Raw genomic sequence first — 23,458 nt, 5'->3', positions numbered from 1 at the left:
TGTTCTACTCCTTTGTTGACAAGGTAGATCAAAGGAGCATCAGACACAATGATGAGCTGAGACTCAGCATCAAGGGATTGAGAAAACCTTCTCCACCAAAAGGGGGAAGAATTAAATGAGACAAAGTGTCAATGGCTGAGAGATTCCAAACAGAGTTGAGAGGTTATCCTACAGGTTATTCTTAGGCATTAAGGAGATATCACCTTGTTATTCAAGATGTAATGGAGAGGCTGGAGGGAACTGCCTGAAAATGTAGAGCTGTGTTCCAGTAGCCATGTTTCTTGAGGATGATTGAATAATGATATAGCTTTCACAATGTGACTGTGTGATTGTGAAAACCTTGTGTCTGATGCTCCTTTTATCTACCTTGTCAACAAACGAGTAGAACATATGAAATAAAAACAAATAATAGGGGGCAGGCCATGGTGGCTCAGCAGGCAAGAATGCTTGCCTGCTATGCCAGAGGACCCGGGTTTGGTTCCCAGTGCCTGCCCATGTAGAAAAATAAATAAATAATGGGGGAACAACTGCTAAAATAAATTTAGTTTGAAATGCTAGTGATCATTGAAAGCGAGGGGTAAGGGGTATGGTAGGTATAATCTTTTTTTTTCTTTTCTGTTTTCATTTTATTTTTTTCTATTGTCTTTTTATTTCTTTTTCTGAATTGATGCAAATGTTCTAAGAAATGATGAATATGCAACTAAGTGATGACATTGTGAATTACTGATTATATATGTTAATGTTTTATTTGGTTTGTTAAATTTTTTAAATTAATAAATAAATTTAAAAAAAAAACCCTGGCAAGGACATTACAAGAAAGGAAAATTACACACCAGCATCCCTTATGAATGTAGATGCAAAAATTTTGTTTTATTTTTTTTGTAAATTTGTAAAAAAAAAATAATTTTACAAAATATTAGTAAATTGAATCCAGAAATATCTAATATGATAACACATTATGATCAGTTTGGATTTATCCCAGGAATACAAGGCTGGGTTTACATTCAAAAAATGATTCATCATATAAATGGAATAAAGGAGAAAATTGTATTATCACTTGCACAGAAAAAGTACTTGATAAAATCTTAAGTGTTTAACTTGACAATTTTTTTAATGTGTTATATTCCCAGGTAACCATCACCCAGATCAAAATTATTTCCAGTACCCCAGAAAACTACCAAATACCTCTCCCCACCAAGTAACTAATATTTTGATTTCTATCCCTATAGATATTTTTCTTCCTTTTGAATTTCATGTAAGTGGTATTATATAATGTGTACCTTTGTGTGTCTGATTTCTGTTGCTCAGTGTTACTTTTCTGAAATTTATCCATATTTTGCATGTAGCAATAGTATGTTCTTATTTGGAAGAGTTTCATGTTATGACTAGACCACAGTTTATCAATTTCACTGTTGATGTGTATATTTCAGTTGTTTCCAGATTTGGGTTTATAAACAATCTTTTAATGAACACTCTTGTACATATCTTTTGGTGGATATATTTACTTATTTTCTTGGGATATATACCTGGGGGTGGAATTGTGGATCATAGGATAGATGTTCTGAACTGATCTCAGAGTGATTGTATATTCCCATAGCAGTGTGAAAGTGTTCAGTTATTCTACATCCTTGCCAACCCTTGGTATTATCAATTAGAAAATTCTTAGTAGGTTGGTATTCCTTTCTTATTGTAGTTTTAATCTTGTTGCCTAAATGAATAATGATGTTGACTAAGTGCTCTTATTTTTTATTTTATACTTTTTTTTTAATTGTAAAAAATAACATATACAATCCCAGAATAATTTGAGCAATGAATGAAGAAGTATTTGCAAAGTCCCCTTGGGGAACTGGGAAGAAAGAAGGAAATATTCAACATCTCCCATCTGGAGAATTCCTGAAATTCTCACAAACAGTGGGCACAACTAAATCAATAGGCTGAGTGCTCGATTTTGGGGTTTGCCCCTATGAAACTTACTCCTGCAAAGGAGAAGTTAAGCCTACTAATAATTTATGCTTAAGAGTCACCCCAGAGAACCTCTTTTGTTGCTCAGATGTGCCTCTCTCTCTAATCTAACTTGGCAGATGAATTCACTGCCCTACCCCTTATATGTAGGACATGACTCCCAGGGGTGTAAATCAGTGAATTCACCTAAGGTGAAGCATGAAAATATATTTTTTGTTTGTTTTTGACATTCCATTCAACATGCTATCCTCAAAGTTCAGTTACCTAATTGCATGTCTCACAACTCCATTCTTTCTGGCAGCCACTCAGTATACTGTTGTATGTATACATCACAGTTCCCCTTTCCTTCCCTCAGTTGTTGTACACTTTGACCACCTCCATCCGTTGCAAATTGTGAACACTGCTGCCATAAACACCAGTGTGCAAATGTCCATTTGTGACCTTACTCTCAGTTCTTTGCCCTTAGATTTTCGACGTCATTATTTCATTGTTTTCTGGTGTTTGGTATCACTTTTTTTTTGCTAAGTCCAATTCCATTTGATTCCAAATCCTTTGTATAGTAACTGCCTGTTCTCTTTCTAAGCATTCTGGATATTTTATTTGTTCTTGGTGTTCTGAAATTTCACAGTGTTTTTTAGTGGTATGCTGAAGTTATCTTGTGAGAGTTGATAGTACAACTCTCTTTCTAACCCCGAGTTCAAGGACGTCACCTTAGTAGCTTAGTAAATGGGCCATGTTAAAACTGTTTATACCATGAAATCAGCAAAGATTATAAAGCAGGGCTCCCCTCCCTTCCCCAGAGAGCTGATCATTAACCATTTCCCAGTACCCAACTGTTGATACATCTTGATGTAGATTTACCTTTTTTCAGTCATTAGGCTGAACTTTCTGTGTGCTCTTTGATTGAGTTCTAGGAAATTTTCTTGAAAATATTTTTCTTCAAAACTTCTTCCCTTCTGATATTTCTGTACTCTCTGGAACATCTGTTTAACTATTTTAGAGCACTTATTTAGAGCTCTAATTTCTGATGAAAAGAAAGAAAACTTTCCTATTTTTCAACTCAATGAATGCATTGAAGCTATTTTTTAATATTGTCTTCTAAAGTTATATTTTATTAAGATTTTAATATTTTATTTTTGTTAAGTTGCTGTTATTGAAGTATAATTTGCATACAGTGAAGTATACCTTTAATTTGTGTGTGTGTTTTTCATTTGGTGTTTACAGAACAATCATACATGAGATACACAATTCCCATATACCATCCCACCACCAATACCTTGCATTGGTGTGGAACATTCTTTTCAATTGATGATAGCACATTTTTATAATTTTTTACCACCAGAAGTGGATGAGTGTTCCTATTTCTTAGTATTCTTTCTAACACTTATTTTCCATTTCTTTAATAGCAACCATTCTAATGGGTCTGAAATGATATCTCACTGTGGTTTTGAGTTGCATTTTCCTTATAGCTAATGATATTGAACATATTTTCATGGGCTTTCTGGCCATTTATATATCTTCTTTGGAGAGATATCTGTTCAAGTCTTTTGCCCATTTTTTAAGTGGGTTTTTGTCTTTTTGTTAAGTTGAGGGATTTCTTTATATATTCTGAATATTAAATGTTCATCAGATATGTTGTTGCCAAATATTTTCTCCCATTGTGTAGGTTATTGTTTTACTTTCACAATAAAGTCCTTTGACGCATGGAAGTTTTTAATTTAGATGCAGTCCATTTATCTGTTTTTTACCCTGTTGCTTGTTCTTTGCTGTGAATTCTAAGAAATCATTGCTTAACACAAGGTCCTGAAAATGCTTCCGTACGTTTTTCTAGGAGTTTGATAGTTCTAGCTCTTATATTAAGATCTTTGATCCATTTTGGGTGTACATTTGGATTTTTGACAATATTTATACACTTATGTAGTCAATACCATATTAATGATAACATTTCTCTCAGCCCAAGAAGTTACCTTGTGCCCATTCAATCCTCCCATCTCCTCACTCCTCCCTCAGCCCCAATACACCCAGCTCCAGGCAAGCACTGCTCTGCTTTCTGTCACTTTGGCTTAGAATTGAACATTGTATATTCTTTTTTGTGTGTGGATTTCTTCACTTTGAGATTTGTCATTGTTGCTCAGTGTATCTCTTGTTAGGCTGAGTAGTAGTCCATTGAATGATTATACTACAGTTTGTTTATCCAGTCACATATTGATGAATATTTGGATTGTTTCTAAGGTTGGGATATTTTAAATAAAACTGTCACGAACATTTGTGTACAAGTCTTTGTGTGGATGTATATTTGCATTCTTTTTGGTTGAATATTTGTGAGTGGAATTGTTGGGTTATGTGGTAAGTGTACATTTAGCTTTATAAGAAACTGTCAAAACAGTTTTCCAAACTGGTTGTACCATTTAATATTCCCATCAGCTATGAATGAAAGTTCCAGTTGCTCCCCATTCCATCAATAATACTTGGTATTGCCAGTCTTCTTAATTTTAGTCATTCTAATGGTGTTTTAGTTTACAAGCTACTGGCATGTGATATATAAAAAATGGAATGGCTTTTAAAAGGGGGAAATTATTAAGTTACAAGCTTACAGTTTTGAGGCCATGAAAATGCCCAAATTAAGGCAAGGCTATGAATATGTCCAGTCTAAGACATCCAGGTAAAGATACCTTGGTTTAAGAAGGTCAGTGATGTTCAAGGCTTCTCTCTCAGCTGGAAAGACACATGGCGAAATCTGCTAGCTTTTCCTTGACAGTTTCCCCAGGGCTCTGTTCTGTTGGCTCTTCAGATGTGGTGGCTGTCATCGTTCTAGTGGCTCTGTGCTTTTTCCAGAATGGTTCCCTCTTAAAGGCTCCACTAGCAATCTCACCATGAGTGGGTGGAGACACATCTCCATGGAAACCGTCTAATCAAAAGTTACCGCCCCTTTCTTTTGTGGTGCCTTGGAGGTGGTCATCTGCCTCAGCATGAAGTTGAACATCTCTCTCCCAGCCCCTGGCTGCCAGAAGCTCATTGAAGTGGATGATGCATGCAAACTACATACCTTTTATGAGAAGCAAAAGGCCATAGAAGTTGCTGCTGATACTCTGGGAAAAGAGTGGAATTTGATTTGGATATTGTCCAAATCAATAGTGGAAACAACAAACAAGGTTTCCCTGATGAAGTAGAGTGTCTTGACCCATGGCCATGTCTGCCTTTTACTGAGTAAGGGGCATTCCTTTTATAGACCAAGGAGAATTGGAGAAAGAAAGCGCAAATCTGTTCAGGGTTTCATTGTGAATGCCAATCTAAGTGTTCTCAGTTTAGTTATTGTAAAAAAAAAAAAAAAAAAAAAAAAAAAGGAGAGAAGAAATTCCTGGACTGACTGATACCACTGTGCATCATCACGTGGGGCCTAAAAAAGCCAGCAGAATCTGTAAACTTTGCAGTTTCTAGAAAGAAGATGATGTCTGCCAGTATGTTGTGAGAAAGCCCCTGAACAAAGAAGGTAGGAAACCCAGGACCAAAGCACCCAAGATTCAGGGTCTTCTTACTCCATGTGTCCTGCAACATAAATTTTGACATATTGCCCTGAAGAAAACAGCTAAGAAAAATAAGAAAGAGCCTCCAGAATATGCTAAACTTTTGGCCAAGAGGATGAAGGAGGCCAAAGAAAAACACCAGAAACAGATTGCCGAGAGACAGAGGCTGTCCTTGCGGAGAGCTTCTACCTCTAAGTCTGAGTCCAGTCAAAAATAAGATTTTCTAAGTTACCAATAAATAAAGATCAAACATTAAAAAAAAAGTTACCACCCATAATTGGGTGGGTCACATCTCCATGGAAACAATAAAAAATATTCCACCCAGTAATACTGAATGAGAATTAAAGGACATGGCTTTTCTGGGGTACACAACAGATTCAAACCAGCACAAATAGGTATGAATTGTTATTTCATTGTGGTTATAATTTTGCATTTCCATCATAATTAATGGTTTGAGCATCTTTCCATGTGTTTATTAGCCATTTCTGCGGTTTATATTGTGAAGTGTCTGCTTAAATCTCCTCCCCACCCCCCTTTTATTTTCGCACATGGGCACGCACTGGGAATTGAGCCTGGGTCTCTGTCATGGCAGGTGAGAACTTTGCCTGCTGAGCCATCGTGGCCTGCCCTGCCCATTTTTAAATTGGATTGTCTTTTATTATTGAACTGTAAGAGTTTTTAATGCATTTTGGACACAGATCTTTGGATATATATGTATGTATGTATATGTATATGAAATATTTTTTTCCAGTCTGTAGACTGTCTTTCTGTTTTCTTAACGGTACCTTTCAAAGAGCAGAAGTTATTAGTTTTGATGAAGTTCATTTTATCAAGCAACTTGATAAAGTGCCTTAACTGAGGTTACAAAGATCTTCTAGAATCTTTACTGGTAATTGCTAGATTGAATCTCTTATGGATATGTCTAGAGTTAAGAAAAGAATTCTTGGAAAATAATCTTTTGTAACAATATCCTCCATTTCCCCATGAATATGAACTTCTTGGGTTTGGTGCCTCTGGGAGGTGGCAGTAAGAAATCAAGAGATTCAGTCTAGATAAACAGTAGTTTTCTAATGAGGTAAAAGGGAAAGGTGGTAGAAAACTAACATTTGCTGAGAACCTATGAAACATACTTAACATACTATGTATAAGAACCTTGAATATATAATCCCAATTTTTCTTAAAACAATTCTGAGTTAGTACTGTTTCACATTTGGTATCCTTAACTGAGTCTTTACAGGATACCAAAGATTCACCAAGTAGAAAAATGGAATGCTAGGCAGTATGACTTGAGGTAGCTTTAATTACCATTAGCCACTACATAGATATAATCCAAAGAAAGTGTCAAAGAATTTGAGTTGGAAATTAGAAGTCATCTGTTGATAGATTTCTGTTCCCATGGCTGGCAGTTTATGATTGGGTAACTTTTTATCTGTATCAAGACAAGCAATTAGCAGGAAGAAAACTAGATGTCAGCTAGAAATATCTAGTATTTGGTTTTTTAAAATATTACTATTCAGGGCAAGCAAAGATTTTTTTTGTCCCAACCATAGCCCTATCTCTCTGATGCAAAATAATTGCTTACTTAGCATATTTTGTTTTTAATAGTCAGTTTCAGATTGTTTTAAGAACAATTAAATCCTAAAAACTTGGGAATTATTTATCTGACTATTAAAAAATAGGGTGCTGGTATATTTTAAAATCTACCTCTACACATGGACCTTGAAAGTCTTGAAAAGATGGAGCTGGTTTTCTGTACAGCTGCAAATACTTTTGTCACTTTCCTCTTTTTACCCTGGAAATGGCATATGGTAAGCTTAGGAAAATAATGCCATTAAATTTCCCCTCTACTTCCAGTCACAACGTTTTTCATCCTTTCTTTATATTTACGTTGTTGTTTGATTAAATACTTATTTTCTATTACCACAGTTAAGTTTTCTGCAGTTGGTGAGTTGGTTCTAAAAGTTATATTAGTTACATAGTGTGATGTTATAGGTATGGGCTGTCAACTAAGAAATAACCAACTATTTGCAAAGCAACAAAGGTATTTTTTTGGGGTCTTAGAATTGCAATTCAGGGAGCACAGATTGAAGTAGCAACCTAAATAATGTCCCGTCTTGGCATTTTCAGGCAAGGGGGTTTATAAAGAAAAGCACGATTAGATCAGTTGTTTCTGTTTGGTGGATATTTGGGGTACTCCAGTTGTCCTTCAGGTTAGGTAGCTAACTGAGTTTTTTATTTTGTGAGATATTTTATGGTATCTAGATGTTCTTGGGGTTTTGAGGGACATTGTTGCTTAGGCTTTACATACTTCAGTGATTTGTGTTTTCTGGCTACTGTCTGCTTAAGAGTAATCTGCAGAATGACTTCCTGACTCCATTTAAAATCTCTTAGCTATAGTAACTCTATTTATTTTTACATTTCCCCCTTATGATCAAGATTGTTCTCTGAAAGCTTCATTGATCAATATTTAGTATTAGTCCCTTGGTGCCAGAGAGGCTCATCCCTGGGAATCATGTCCCATGTAGGAAGAAAAATAACGAGTTTATTTGCAGAATTTGGCTTAGAGAGGGGCCACATTGAGCAACAAGGAGGTTTTCAGGGATTGACTCTTATGCATGAATTATAATTAGGCTTAATTTCATTGTTTCAGAAATAGGTTTTTATAAGTATTTTGGTTTGCTAAAGCTGCTGGAATGCAATATACCAGAAATATATTGACTTTTACAATGGGAATTTATTAGTTTAAAATTTACGGTTCTGAAGCCATGAAAATATTCCAGTGAAAGCATCAACAGGTTCATACCTGGACTCTGAAGACAGGGTGCTGGTATTTAGGACATTTCTGTCACATGGGCAGGCACATGACAACATCTGGTCTTCTCCTGGGTTTCATTGCTTTCAGCTTCTTCCAGTTTCCTCTCTCATCTTCTGTGGGTGTGTCCTTGTCTCTCAGTTTCTCTGGGGCTTTTCTCTGTCCTTTATCTTCTTATAAAGAACCCCAGTAAAAGGATTAAGACTTACCTTGAATTGAATGTGTCGCACCTCAATTAAAATAACCTAGCCAAAAGATCCCACCCACAATAGGTTTACATCCATAGGAATGGATTAAAAGAACATGGCTTTTTTCTAGGGGTACATAACATCTCCAAACTACCATAGCCAGCTTCAAGATTAAGGCTTTGACACATTAGCATGAGTCAGAAAGTGGTTGTGGTTATTATTTTTAAAACAAGACAACAAATAAGAGACATTGTAGTAACTACCCAAAGAAAAAAGGATTAACAAGGTTTTAAATATGCTACGAACTTAATCTTCCCAATATTTATGATTTAACCAACTAAATAAGTGCCTTTTGGTATGGCCAATAACTGGGGCCTTTTCACGGAGACTAAGTTAGCACAGACCAGCAATTTGATAGCTATCCTAGGTCAGCAGCTTTTTGTATGGCTGGGTAAAAGGCTGATGTATGGCAGGGGACCAGGAGGAGAGGGTAAGGGTGAGAATGAGGAGTTTAAAAGGGGTAGAATTCATTTTGGGAGGAAGAGAGATGGACTGGGATACAAAGAAGGAGTGAAGGAGGAATAAAAATATGAGTTAGAGAGCTAATAGGATAATATGAAGATTATACCAGATATTACTGAGTTCATTCAATCTGATGAAAATCAGGTTCTGGTTCTTGGGTTAGCTATCTGCATTAGGTGCTGTCTACTTTAAGGTGATTTAAGCCTAAAATCACTAATAAGTATTAATTATACAGGCTTGTTCCCAGGTCTTGGGATAGTTGTCTATATCAGATGCCATTTACTTCTGATTTTTGGTGATTTTGAGCTTTAGACCTCCAGTAGGAATGGATTTCCAGGCAAGGTTGGTAATTTTCTTTAAATGAGAAATACAAATCCAAAATTCAGTATCTTCTAATTTAGCTGCACATGGATTAATTAAAAGTACCTGATAGAATCCTTTCTAGCAAGGTTGAAGGGCAGCTTTATGGAGGTGTCTTTTCCAGTATATAAGTAAATTCTCCAGGCTGAAGATTGTGGTTTTGAATATCTTTGTCTTCCAGGAACACTCTGTAAAAGAATTATGCTACCAGGGTCTCATTTCTGTTTGAGGTTTTGATTAGTTCCTGACAATAGGTTAGCATATTTCCTTTTATGAAGCAGAATTTATATATTCTAGAGTTTATTTTCATAGGCCTCCTTCTTATAATTTCAAATGGGGATAACTTAGGTTTTCCAAAAGAAATGGATCTTAGATTTTTTTTTTGAAGGTTCATGAGTATTTTAATAGTACATTTGTTTAGACATATGTTAGTGTTTTTTTTTTTAACACCATCATTATTTATTGCTAACAAGAATTTAAAGCAACTATGCAGTTTTGTTTATACTACAGCAAGGTCAGGAAATCAAGGTACAATTGCCATCATCAAATCTTAATCTTCAGAGAATAGCATCTCCACAAGGCTGGCCTGAAGACATGCAGATTCTACCAGTTTTTGAGGAGTCCCTTATTTTTATAGTGTAGGCACTACAATTACCTTCAAGTTTTTTCTGAAGTATTATTTGGATCTTTCCAATGAGGTTTTTCTCCTACTTGGCAGTAGTTGAACACGCATCTTTCACTAATGAGCTTCAGCCCTTCTTGTACAATCAGTTCAGCCTGTACATAGTCCAGGCACCAGCTTTTTCCCTCCAGTGTCCTTAGAACCAGTAAAATAGGTGAAAATGGTCTTGCCATTGCTGGCCTTTTGCATTGCCACAGCCTGGTTGAACTCTTTGAAGTTGGCCATGCACACCTCCGTGTAGTGGACCATCTCAGAATTTTGCTGTGAACTATGAGAGGAGTCCTTGCATTCAGCTGCTGTGGTGCTGGGCTCAACGTGGGGCAGGAATAGACTTTTTCAGGTGAACCTTAGATTTAATAAATCCATATAGGTGAGGCTTTTGGTCTTGCTTGATTGAGGGATTCCATGAATTTAACTAATTGATTGTTTTTTAAAAAATGCGGTTTTTTTTTTAAATGCAGTTTTACTGAGATATTTTCACACAGCATAGAAATCATCTGTGCTAGTTTGAAAGGATTATGTACCCTAGAAAAGCCATGCTTGATCCTGATCCAGTCTTATGGGTGCAACCTTTTCTTTTAATCCCTATTCAGTAATGTGGGTTGAAATCTTTTGATTAGATTATCTCCACAGAGATGTAACTCCACCCATTCCAAGTGGGCCTTGATTTGTTTGCTGAAATCCGTTAAAGAGGAAACATTTGGAGAGAACCACAAGAGAGGAGAGAACAACGAATGCCCACGCAGCCAGATACCTTTGGAGATGAAGAAGGAAATCACCCCTGGGGGAGCTTCATGAAACAAGAAGCCTGGAGAGAAAACTGGCTGACATTGCCATGTTTGCCATTTGTCTTTCCAGCTGAGAGAGAAACCTTGAACTTCATAGGCTTTTCTTGAGTGAAGGTAATCTCTTGTTGGTACCTTAATTTGGACATTTTTATGCACTTGCTTTAATTGGGACATTTTCATGGTGTTAGAACTGTAAACTTGCAGCTTAATAAATTCCCCCTTTTTAAAAACGTTTCTGTTTCTGGTATATTGCATTCTGGCAGCTTGCGAACTAGAATACCATCCAAAGTATATAATCACTGGTTCACAGTATCATGGTTGTATATACAGCCCCATGATCAGATTTAGAACATTTTCATTAATCCAGAAAAGAAATAAAAAGAAAACCCTAGTCTTCCCATATTTCCTATCTCCCCCATTTATTGACCCATAGTGTTGGTGTGGTTCATTTGTTACTGTTGATAAAAGAATATTAAAATGTTACTGTTAACTATAGTCCATACTTTGCAATAGGTACATTTACCCCCATATACCCCTCTATTATTAATTTCTTATAATAGTGCCCGTATATCTGCTCTAGTTCATGACAGAACTTTTTTATATTCGAACAGTTAATCACAGACATTGTCCACCAAAAGATTCACTGTGTTATGCATTCGCATATTTTAACCTCCAGTTCTCGTTCTGATGACATAAATGACTCTGAATTTCCCCTTTCCACCACAATCACACATCTTTCAGCACTGTTAATTACTCTTACAATGATGTGCTACCATCACCTCTGTCCATTTCCAAATGTTTAAGTTCACCGTAGTTAAACATTCTGCACATATTAAGCAGCTGCCCCCCATTCTTTAGCCTCATTCAATATCCTGGTAACCTATATTCTAGATTTTATGACTATGAATTTACATACTATAATTGGTTAATAACAGTGAGATCATAAAATATTTGTCCTTTTGTGTCTGACTTATTTCACTTGACGTAATGTCCTCAAGGTTTATCCATATTGTTGTATGCTTTAGGATTTTGTTCCTTCTTACTGCTTAATAATATTCCAACATATGTATAGATCACATTTTGTTTATTCACTCATCTGTTTATGGACACATGGGTTGTTTCCATCTTCTGGCAATTGTGGATAATACCACTATGAACATTGGTGTGCAAATGTCTGTTTGTGTCTGTACTTTCAGATTTTCTGGGTATACCCCAAGTTGTGGGATTGGTGGGTCATAAGGTAGCTTTGTATTTAGCTTCCTGAGGAACTGCCACACTGTCCTCCACTGTGGCTGTACCATTTTATATTACCGCTAGCAGTGAATAAGTGTTTCAATTTTTCCACATCCTTCCCAACACTTGTAGTTGCCCATTTGTTTAATAGAAGCCATTCTAGTAAGTGTGAGTTGATATGTCCTTATGGCTTTGATTTGCATTTCCCTAATAGCTAGTGAAGCTGAGCATCTTTTCACATGCCTCTTAGCTATCTGTATTTCCTCTTTGAAGAAATGTCTGTTCATGTCTTTTGCCTATTTTTTAAAGATGTTTTTTATTATAAAATAAAACATATATACAAAGCAAAGAAAGAAAAAAGCAATAATTTTCAAAGCACACTCAATAAGTTGTTACAGAACAGATCCCAGAGTTTGTCATGGGCTACCATTCCACCATCTCAGATTTTTCCTGCTTGTTGCTCTAAAACCCTGGAGGCTAGAAGGAATATTAATATAGCGATTCAGCACTCATACTCTTGTTAAATCCTGTTTTCTCTATTATACCTCCTCCTTCTCCTTTAATCCTCCTCAGAACCTAATAGGGATCATTGGGCAATGCCTGTTCTGACTTTTTCATGTTGAGAAAAGGTGTCAACACAAGGATAGGGAGATGTAATTAATTGATAATCTTAGAGAGGCTGATCCCTTTGGGTTTCAGGTTTTATCTGAGCTAGGAACCCTTCGGGAATTATAGGAAATATAATTGGAAAGTCTTTTGCCGTTTCTTAATTGGGTTGTTTGTCTTTTTATTATAGAATTGTAGGATTTCTTTATGTATACCGGATACCAAACCTTATCAGATATGTGGTTTCCAAATTTTCCCATTCAGTTGATTGCCTTTTGACATTCTGTTGAAGCCCTAAAATATTCAATTTTGAGCAGTTCCCATTTATTTTTTCTTTTGTTGCTATGTTTGGGTCTAAGAAACTATGTCTATCACTAGGTCTTTTTTTTTTTTAAGGTATAACTAATGTCTTTTTGGAATTTTATTATGAACTCCTTTTAGATAGAGTCTGAGAATGACCAAATGAATACCAATACACCAGAGAATTCCAGTTTGCCATAGTACAGAGTTGTGCTGGTTTGAAAGGATATATGTACCCTAGAAAAGCCGTGTTTTAATCCTAATCCCATTTTGTTAAGGCAGCCATTTCTTTTAATCCCTATTCCATGCTGTATGTTTGAAACTTTAATTAGATCATCTCCCTGGAGATGTGACTCAATCAAGAGTGGTTGTTAAGCTGGATTAGGTGGAGCCGTGTCTCCACCGATCCTAGGTGAGTCTTGATTAGTTTATTGGAATCCTATAAAAGAGGAGATTCTGAGGGAGCTGAATGATGTAGCACGAGAAGCAGAGTCCACCAGTCAGTGACCTTTGGAGGTGAAGAAGGAAAATGCCTCCCAGGGAGCTTCATGAAACAGGAAGCCAGAAGTGAAAGCTAGACGATGACACCATGTTTACCATGTGCCTTTCCAGATGAGAGAGAAACCTGACCATGTTTGCCATGTGCCTTTCCACTTGGGTGAGAAACCCTGAATGTCCTTGGCCTTCTTGAATCAAGGTATCCTTCCTTGGATACCTGAGAATGGACATTTTTATAGACTTGCTTGGGACATTTTCATGGCCTTAAAACTGTAAACTTGTAACTTAGTAAATTCCCCTTTTTAAAAGCCATTCTGTTTCTGATATATTGCATTCCAGCAGCTTGCAAACTAGAGCAAGAGTGATGTGGTAAGCTTCTCTTTAAGTCCCACTCTCTCACACACAAACACTTTTACACACACATACACTCTTTAGGGAACATATGAGGCTCAAGAATAAGATTTGAAAGTCAAATAGTCATAATCATGAACCGAAATTTTGGTTGAATTTCAGGATCAAATCTATTCTTCTAAGAGCTCTGGTGTTTACTAAATAATATTTCACTGTTATCTTGACTATCACTAGATCTTGAAGTTGTTTCCCTACATTTTCTTCTAGGAGTTACTTTTTCTTTTTGAATGCAATTTTAGGGCAGGCAATGGTGGCTTAGTGGCGGAGTTCTCGCCTGCCATGCTGGAGACCCAGGTTTGATTCCCAGTGCCTGGCCATGAAAAAACAAACAAACAAACAAAAAAATCCATTTAAATGCAATTTTATAGAGATGTATTATATATTCACACATGATAGAATCATACAAATTATATAATCAGTGGCTCACAGTAGCATCATTTGGCTGTGCATTTGTCATCACAGTGGATTTCTGAACATTTTCATTGCTTTAAAAAGATAAAATGAGAGTAAAAGTAAAAATAGAAGTGAAAAAGAACACCTGAAGCATCCCATTCCCCCTCCCCATTATTTATTTATTGTTTGTATTTTTTTTCCTCTTACTCATCAGTCCATTTCATAATCACATGGTCACACCTTAAAAGCTCTGTAATTCAGTCATTTTCAAGAATCAAGGCTTTTGGATTGCAATTCAACAGTTTCAGGTATTTCCCTCTAGCTACTCCAATATAACTCCAAAAACTGAAAGGGTGTATCTATATGCGTCATAAGAATAATATTCAGAATGACCTCTCAGCTCTGTTTGAAATCTCTCAGCCGCTGAAGCTTTGTTTCATTTCTCTTCCCTCTTTGGTTAAGAAGGCTTTCTCATTCTCATGATGCCAGGACCAGGGTCTTCCCCTGGAATCATGTTCGGCATTGCCAGGGAGCTTTACACCCTGGGGAGTCATATCCCATGTAGGGAAGTGCGTAGTGAGCTCATCTGCAGAATTGGCTTAGAGTGAGAGGCCACATCTAAGCAACAAAAGAGGTTCTCTGGGGTGACTCTTAGGCATATTCATAAGTAAGCTTAGCTTCTTCTTTGCCAAAATAAGTTTCTTAATGGCATGCCCCAAGATCGACAACCTGGCCCATTAAATTGACACTTCTCAACGATTGTGAGAATATCAGGTCTTCTCCAGGTGGGGAAGTTTAATACTTCCACTTCCCCCACCCCACCCCCACCCCCACCCCAGTCCCTCAAGGAGACTTTGCAAATACTTTTTTTTTTTCTCAATCAAAAAGCTTTATTGTATAACTGTGCACAGGCGGGCTGAAGCCTGAGATGGTGATAGCCATGAGCAGGGGCAGGGATACAGGTTATATAGAATGGTTGGCCGAAAATAGGGAAAGGGAGGTGGTAGATTTTAATTGTCTCGTTTGGATGCAGGAAATTGGCACGTTCTCATTGGTTGGTTTAGAAGTAGAGGGCTAAGTGGCGAGTTGGCAGCTTTTCATTGGTGTAGTTTAAAATTTAAACACTGCTGTAGTCATGCAGGGTTGCAACTGCCAGAGGGCTGATGTTGGATAAGGGTTGCGTATTTCAAAGATTACAACTACCAGAAGGCAAGAGGATGTGGGCTGGGATGGGCATGGTGGGTTTCCTGGAAATCATGGGTGGGGGAATTTTCTTGAAATATTTGCTAGGTATTGGTTACATCATGAGGAGAGGGGTTCTGCCTAATACTCCAGCCTTTTCCTTTTAATTTTCTTGGGATGCTCAAGGGCAAAGGTCTGTTTTCTTCTAGCTGTAGAGAGCATAGAGCTGTACCTACATTTCATCACAGGGCAGTGGCTGGTATTAATGGTTTTGCCAGAGGAGTAACATGTCACTGACAGCCTGATTCATCATTGTTTGGACAGTTCTGTGAATAAAGATTTCCATTCAGGTGGTTCCCTTTCTTCTGGGATATGTGACAGCTGTAGTTTCAGTGGTGCAACTGAGGTGCTCCAGTAGTGGGAACCTTCAGAGTCTTCCTTGCCAAAAGGTGCTTTCTTAAGTTTGAAAGGGTGGAACCGGGGAGGCATTCCGCATAGTTTGGCCTGAGGTGATTTGCTGGTGTTGGTGATAGTCAGGCAAGTGAGTTTCATCCCCACCTATGGAAGTTTCATCTCCATACCCAGTCCCAGGTTTCAGTCCCAAAATGATAGGTTTTTCCAGGAGGGAGGGAAAGAGAGCAAAACTCGATCAAAGGAGCTTTATTGTGAGGATGTGCACAGGCAGGCTGAAGGCTATGATGGTGCAGCCACAAATACTTTTTAATCTTCTGCCCAGATTACTCTGGCAAGTATTGGGGCATCCCCCACCTGTACAAACCAACAATATCTCACTCCCTAGTCAAAGCTTATTTGGTGTTCAAATAAGCTGTCCACAAAAGTTAGATTAGATGGTGTGCTACTAAAAATACAAGTTTTTCACCAAATGACCATCTCTTCTTTTGGTCTTATACAGAAGTTGAAGTTTTAAAATTACAGTCATTATTCATCCCTTACCTTTTAGTCTGCTTTACCTTAGTCCTAACTAGATCAGCTTCATCCACATCTCTGATTGAAATGTGATCACTTTTTCAGTGTTCGTAATAGTTCCTGTGTGGTGTAATACTGACTTTTATAGCTGCAGATCTCTAACTCTGAGTCTCAGGTGCCACATAAATACCTGAAGTTCCAGGGAACAGCCAGGTTGTACACCAAGGGCTCAGCATCTCAGAATTTAGAAATAACAGTTGTAACTCCAGAACAAATATGACTGCTGTAAGAGTTTACAATCTAGGAACCTTTACAATAGCCCTTTACCTGATAGGTTATACTCTCGAATTCAATTCTCAGAGTTTGCATATTACACTTAGTCCACATTAGTGAGGCATAATAATATTTGTCTTTATGTTTCTGGCTTATTTCATTCAACATACTATCCTCAAGGTTCATTTACCTAGTTGCCTTAATTCTTTCTTGCAGCTGCTCAGTAGTCCATTGTATGTAAACACCACAGTTCCTCCTTCCATTCTTCAGTCCATGTACCCTTAGGTCACCTCCATCCTTTGCATATCCCTGAACACTGTCACCATAAACACCAGTGTGCAAGGGTCCATTCTTGCCTCCACTCTCAGTTCCTCCAGCTATACACCTGAGGACAGGGTTGCAAGATCATACAGCAGTCCCACCCCTAGCCTCCTGTGGAGCCACCACACTGCCGTCCAGAGAGCCTGTACCTCTCTACTTCCCTACCAACTGTGAATACATACTTCTCTCCACATTTTCTCCAGCACTCGAATCTCTCTGTATATTTATAAACAGTTTTATTCACACATCATGCAATCCAACCTAAAAAAAAAAATCAGTGGTTCCTGGTATAATCACACATGCCCTCACTACCACAATCTATATTAGGACATTTGCATTTATTCTGCAAACAATCCCATACCCCTCTCCCATATCTACCACTTATTGAAATTTAGCTTTGGCTATTGCCTTTGTTACATTCAATGGAAGCATATTACAAAGTTATTGTTAATTATAGAACCTAGTATGCATCGATTTTATATATATATAAAATCTTGCAATGTTGGCATTCATTTGTTCTCCCTCATGCAAAAACATTATTATATTTGTACATTTAATCACCATCATTGTTTACTCTAGGCATCACTAAATTATACCATCTCAGTCTTTATCCTCTGTCTTTCCTTCTAGTGTCATACATGCCTCTAGCTCTCCTCTGTCAACCATATTCACACTCAGCTTCATTAGGTGTATGTACAGTACTATGCTGCCATCAGATAGTATTGTGCTGTCTATTTCTAGGTCTTTACAATCAGTCCTGTTGAATATTCTTTACTCTTTCATCACTACCCTCTTTCTACCTCCTGATAACTTGTGTTCTCAAATTTAATTTTCAAAATTCACTCCTTAATATTAGCTATATTAGTGAGACTGTCCAGTATTTATTCTTTTGTTTCTGGTTAATTTCCCTCAGCATAATGTTCTCAGGGTTCATCCACATTGTTATGTGCTTCATGACTTTATTCTGTCTTACAGCTGCATAATATTCCAATAAATATATTGTTTAGCCACTTGTCTGTGGATGGATATTTGGACTGTTTCCATCTCTTGGCAATCAAGAATAATGCTACTATAAATATTGGTGTGCAAATGTCCATTTGTGTCCTTGCTTTTATTTCCTCTGAATATATACGTAGCTAATGGGATTATGGATCATATGGCAATTCTGTACTTAGCTTCCTGAAAAACCACCAAGTTGCCTTCCAGAGCAGTTGTACCGTTCTATATTCCCAGCAATAGTGAACAAGTGTGCCTCTTTCTCCACATCCTCTCCAGCACATGTTGTTTTCTGTTTTTTTGATTGCTAATGGCCGAATCAATCAAAGTAGGTATTGAGATGATAACTCATTATGGTTTTGATTTGCATTTCCCTGATATCCTGTGACATTGAGCATCTTTTCATGTGCCTTTTAGCCATTTGTATTTGTTCTTCAGAAAAGTGTCTGTCCATGTTCTTTGCCCATTTTAAATTGGGTTGTTTGTCTTTTTGTTGTTAAGTTGTAGACTTTCATTGTGTATTCTGGATAGTAAACCCTTATCTGATATGTGGTTTCCAAATATTGTCTTCCATTGCGTTGGCTGCCTTTCTACTTTCCTGATAGCGTTCTTTTATGCACAAAAGTGTTCAGTTTTGTAGAGATCCTATTTATCTAGTCCTTTCATTGCTCATTTTTTGGGTGTAAGGTCTAGGAAACCACCACCTATCACAAGATCCTTAAGATATTTTCCTACATTTTCTTCTAAACATTTTATGGTTTTAGCTCTAATGTTTAGTTCTTTGATCCATTTTGAGTTAATTTTTTCTGCCTTTTTAAAAAAATATTTTAATCGATAAAACGGCATACAAACATGAACATTCTTAACATACAAATATTCTGTACATGGTGTAAAATCAGTGGCTCACAATATCATCACATAGTTGTATATTCATCGCCATGATCATTTTTTAGAATGTTTGCATCACTCCAGAAAAAGAAATAGAAAGAAAAAAGAAAAAATTCATGCATGCTATACCCCTTACCCCACCCTCTCATTGACCACTAGTATTTCCATCTACCCAGAATATTTTAACCTTTGTTCCCCCCTATTATCTGTTTAATTTTTTATCCATATTTTTTACTCATCTGTCCATACCCTAGATAAAGGGAGCATCAGACACAAAGTTTTCACAATCACACAGTCACATTGTAAATGTTATATCTTTAAACAATCATCTTCAAGAAACAAGGCTACTGGAACATAGCTCTACAGTTTCAGGTACCTCCCTTTAGTCACTCAAATATACTGTAAACTGAAAAGGGATATCTATATAATGTGTAAGAATAGCTTCCAGGATAACCTCTTGACTCTTTGAAATTTCTCAGCTGCTGACACTTTATTTTTTCCCATTTATCTCTCCCCTCTTTTGGTCAAGAAGATTTTCTCACCAGTTTGGTGTGGAGCTTTAGTCCAGGCTTCTAGTGTAAGTTCCTGGTTCTGGTTAAAAAGGAAGTAGAGTAACCCCTGTGCACACACTGGAAAATGAATATTGTGCCAGTCTGTGTGGAGACAGCCTGAAGGACTGAACCAGATGCTCACTGAAGGTTTGTGGTCCCTGAACTTGCCTTTTGGCAGTGCCCTCCATGTAGAGGAAGATCACAGAGCTCCCCCACAGAATGCTACAGAATAGTCAAATGGGACAAAGGACTGCCTGGGACAAAGGACTGCCAGCTGTAGGACATTTCTCTGTAGTGTATTTCGCAGGACTGTGAGGAAACAATGTTTTTTAGTGGAATGAAAACATTCAGATACATATAAATGGGGTAATTTCTAGGGCCATACACTGTATCCCTAGGACAAGATGCACAGGCAGAAAAGACCTGGGAGGGCACTATGATTGTGTCTTGGGCTACTCACCAAACTCATAGCATGGTTAAACCCTGAAGGAGAGCATTTTCACAGGCCAATCTGCAAAAATAAGGGAAAGTGTTTTCTTTCTATTTGTTTGTTTTTATCTCCTGGCATTCAAGGAAATCTGTCAAATACAAGTTTAAGGAACAGAAGCCTCAAAATCTAAATGATAGAAATAGCATTAAAATGTCAAAATGCAGGCTGAGCCCTCAATCTTTGGGCTCCCCGCTATGAAGATTATTCCTGCAAAGGAGAAGCCAAGTCTACTTAAAATTATGCCCTAGAATAGCCCCCAGAGAACCTCCCCTTACACCCGGATGTGGCCTCTCTCCCCAAGCCAACCCTGCTGGTAAACTCACTGGCCTTCCTACTACGTGCGACATGACTCTGGAAATGAGCTGGGACCCAGCATCATGGGATTGAGAAAGCCTTTTTTTGTGTGTGATTGATATATATTCTCATTTTAATTTTTATTAAAATTCTTATTTATGTATAGGTGGGCGGGCCACGGTGGCTCAGCGGGCAAAGTGCTTGCCTGCTATGCCGGAGGACCTCGGTTCGATTCCCGGCCCCAGCCCATGTAACAAAAACGGAGAAACAGAATACAATAAAAAACAAGAAAATGTTTAAAGATGTTTCCCTTTCTTCCTTCCTTCCTTCCTTCCTTCCTTCTATCCTTCCTTCCTTCTCTCTGTCTTTCCTTTAAAAAAAAAAAAAAAAAAAAAAAAAAAAAAAATTCTTATTTATGTATAGGGATCATCAAAATAAAATACATAATTTTATAAGTGGTAGATCATGTGAAATTCAATAGACATGCACTTTTGGAATGCAAGACAGATTAAAAATTTTTCAAAAACAGACTTTAAAAATATGCCTTATTTATATTAGCCTAATTTTTCAGAAAAGCTTTCTTTTTCTCCATTTTTATTTTTTTAAAACTTTTTTGTTGTATAATATAACATTTATACAAAGCAAAGAAATAAAAAAGCAATAGTTTTCAAAGCACTCTTTAAAAAGTGGTTACAGGGGCCACGGTGGCTCAGCAGGCAAGAATGCTTGCCTGCCACGCCAGAGGACCCAGGTTCGATTCCCGGTCCCTGCCCACGTAAAAAAAAAAAAAAGTGGTTACAGGGTAGATCCCAGAGTTTGTCATGGGCTACCATATGTTCCTCTCATATTTTTCCTTCTAGCTGCTCCAGAATATAGGAAGCTAGAGGGCTTAAATAGTTTTTTTCATCACAATCGACGTTTTTCCCTTCTTTTTTTTTGTAAACAATAACATATATACAAAAAAGCTATAAATTTCCAAGCACAGCCCCACAATTAGAATATATTTCAGACTTTGACATGGGTTCTAATTTTACAATTTTAGGTTTTTACTTCTAGCTGCTCTAAAATACTGGAGACCAAAAGAAATATCATTTTAATGATTCAGCATTCATATTCACTTGTTAAGTCCTATCTTCTATGTATAATTCCACCATCACCTTTGATTTTTCTGTACCTCTCATTGGAGTTGTTTGGGCTATGGCAATTCTAAATTTTTTATTTTGGAAGGATCTGTCACTAATATGGGGTAGGGAGATGGAACTATCTGATGTTCTGGAGAGGCTGGGCTAGGTTTCTGGATCAGGGATGCATCTGGAGGTTGTAGGTTTCTGGCAAGTTACTCTAGTGCCTAAAACCCTTGTGGAATCTTATAAATTGCCCTAGGTGTTCTTTAGAATTGGCTGGAATGGTCCTGGTTGGGGGTTGGCAGGTTATGATAGGTAGCAAAGTCTACCTAGCCTGAAGCTTGCATAGGAGCAACCTCCAGAGTAGCCTGTCAATTCTATTTGAACTCTCTCTGCCACTGATACTTTATTAATTACACTTATTTTCCCCCATTTGGTCAGGATGTAATTGTTGATCCCACGGTGCCAGGTCTGGATTCATCCCTGGGAGTCCTCTCCCACGTCGCCAGGGAGACTTTCACCCCTGGATTTCATGTCCCACCTAAGGAGGAGGGCAGTGATTTCACTTGCAGAGTTGGGCTTAGAGAGACTGAGGACATCTGAGTGACAACAGAGGTCCTCCAGAAGTAACTCTTAGGCATGTCTATAAGTAGCCTAAGCTTCTATGCTACCTACATAAGCTTCACAAGAGTAAGCTTCATGATCGAGGGCATTGCCTATTGATTTAGGTGTCCCTAAAGCTTGACACAGTAACATTTTGAGTTAATTTTTAAGGTGTGAGATAGGGTCCTTTCATTCTTTTGGATATGGATATCCAATTTTCCAAATACAATTTGTTGAAGAAGTTGTTCTGTCCCAGTTAACTTGCCTGCCTTATCAAAGATCAATTGGCCATAGATGTGAGGGTCCACCTCTGAACACTCAGTTTGATTCCACTGGTTGGAACACCTACCTTTATACAGTAACATGCTGTTTTTACCACTATAGCTTTGTGTAATATGCTTTAAAATCAGGTAGTGTGGGACCTCCCACTTCATTTTTCTTTCTCAAGATATATTTAGCTATTTGGGCACCCTCCTCTTACAAATAAATTTGGTTATTGGTTTTTCTATTTCTGCAGAGTACGTTGTTGGGATTTTAATTGGTGTTGCCTTGAGTCTCTAAATCGGTGTGCGATCTAATTGATCTACTAAATGATATACTAAATAATTAGGTTCCAAGTTGGCCCAGTTTAGTTGTTTACATTTTAGAATAGTGCTTAGTTCTTCTGGTGCCATTAATAAAAGTAGAATTAAATAGGGTAGAGGTTTCAGAGTTATTATGATCAAGACTTGAGAATTGTTGAAGGGTGTTATTGAGCCTCTTATGGTATTCATATATGGGTTTGTTGAATTTTTGGGTATGTTGTCAGATTTTTCTCCATTCAAGAATTTGGAGGAAAACTTTAGGTATGATCATATGAGGTTCTTTAGTGGCTTAAATGCTTCAGTTTTGTCAGTAGCTCTTCGTTTTGAAAAGTCATTTAAAGAATCTTTCCATTTAGCTTTGTCTATCCAGATTTTTGTATGACCTTCACCAGCAGTCATGTGAAAATTGGTAAAAGTCTGAGTATCCAGTCCCATAAGTTTGAATGATAAGATTGAATTCTTTTACAAAACCTACTGGGTCTTCACTAGGATTTGGAAAATCTTAATAGTGTAGAAGGGGAAATAGGCCAAGTTAGGGCACAAAGGAAGAGGACAGGAGGGGTTTCAAGGAGAGTCAGAACAGTCAGAGTCAGGAGCTCTGGGTAAGTTTTCAAGCTAATAATGCACTTAAATAAGTTTTTGTTAATCTTTGCTTATTTAATATTTGTTTCTTGAAAAGAGACAATGTTAGAATCAGTCACATATTTAGGAGCTTCCAAGTTCCAATTAAAATAAGTATTCCGTTCGGGTTTTTTAGTTGCAGAGCCTCTAGTTTATAGTTGAATGTGCAAATATACCATTTTGGACATATCATAAGATCCCCATTGCGACAATTTTAATTCAGGATTTTCTCTAGTGTCTCAGTCCCAGAAGGATAAGATTTTACATGAGGCAGGACCATAATTTTTATACAAGAGACCAGCTGGTTTGCTAGATGGCAGTGCAC

At 37.4% G+C, this 23,458-nt stretch overlaps 1 protein-coding gene and 2 pseudogenes across 2 annotated transcripts in view; 2 read left to right on the top strand and 1 right to left on the bottom strand.

The window, feature by feature from the left end:
* PPP2R5A (protein phosphatase 2 regulatory subunit B'alpha) overlaps window positions 1–23,458 on the top strand; it is a 141,198-nt gene that overhangs the window by 18,619 nt on the left and 99,121 nt on the right. The window lies entirely within an intron of this gene.
* Window positions 677–16,260, top strand: LOC143681026 (small ribosomal subunit protein eS6 pseudogene; annotated as a pseudogene).
* On the bottom strand, window positions 9,919–10,299 carry LOC143681027 (thioredoxin domain-containing protein 17 pseudogene; annotated as a pseudogene).

Source organism: Tamandua tetradactyla, chromosome 4 (assembly GCF_023851605.1).
Source record: "Tamandua tetradactyla isolate mTamTet1 chromosome 4, mTamTet1.pri, whole genome shotgun sequence".
In the NCBI taxonomy this organism is placed as follows: Eukaryota; Metazoa; Chordata; class Mammalia; order Pilosa; family Myrmecophagidae; genus Tamandua; species Tamandua tetradactyla.
The sequence above is the reverse complement of the archived record's forward strand: the minus strand, read 5'-3'. Positions and strand labels throughout refer to the sequence as shown.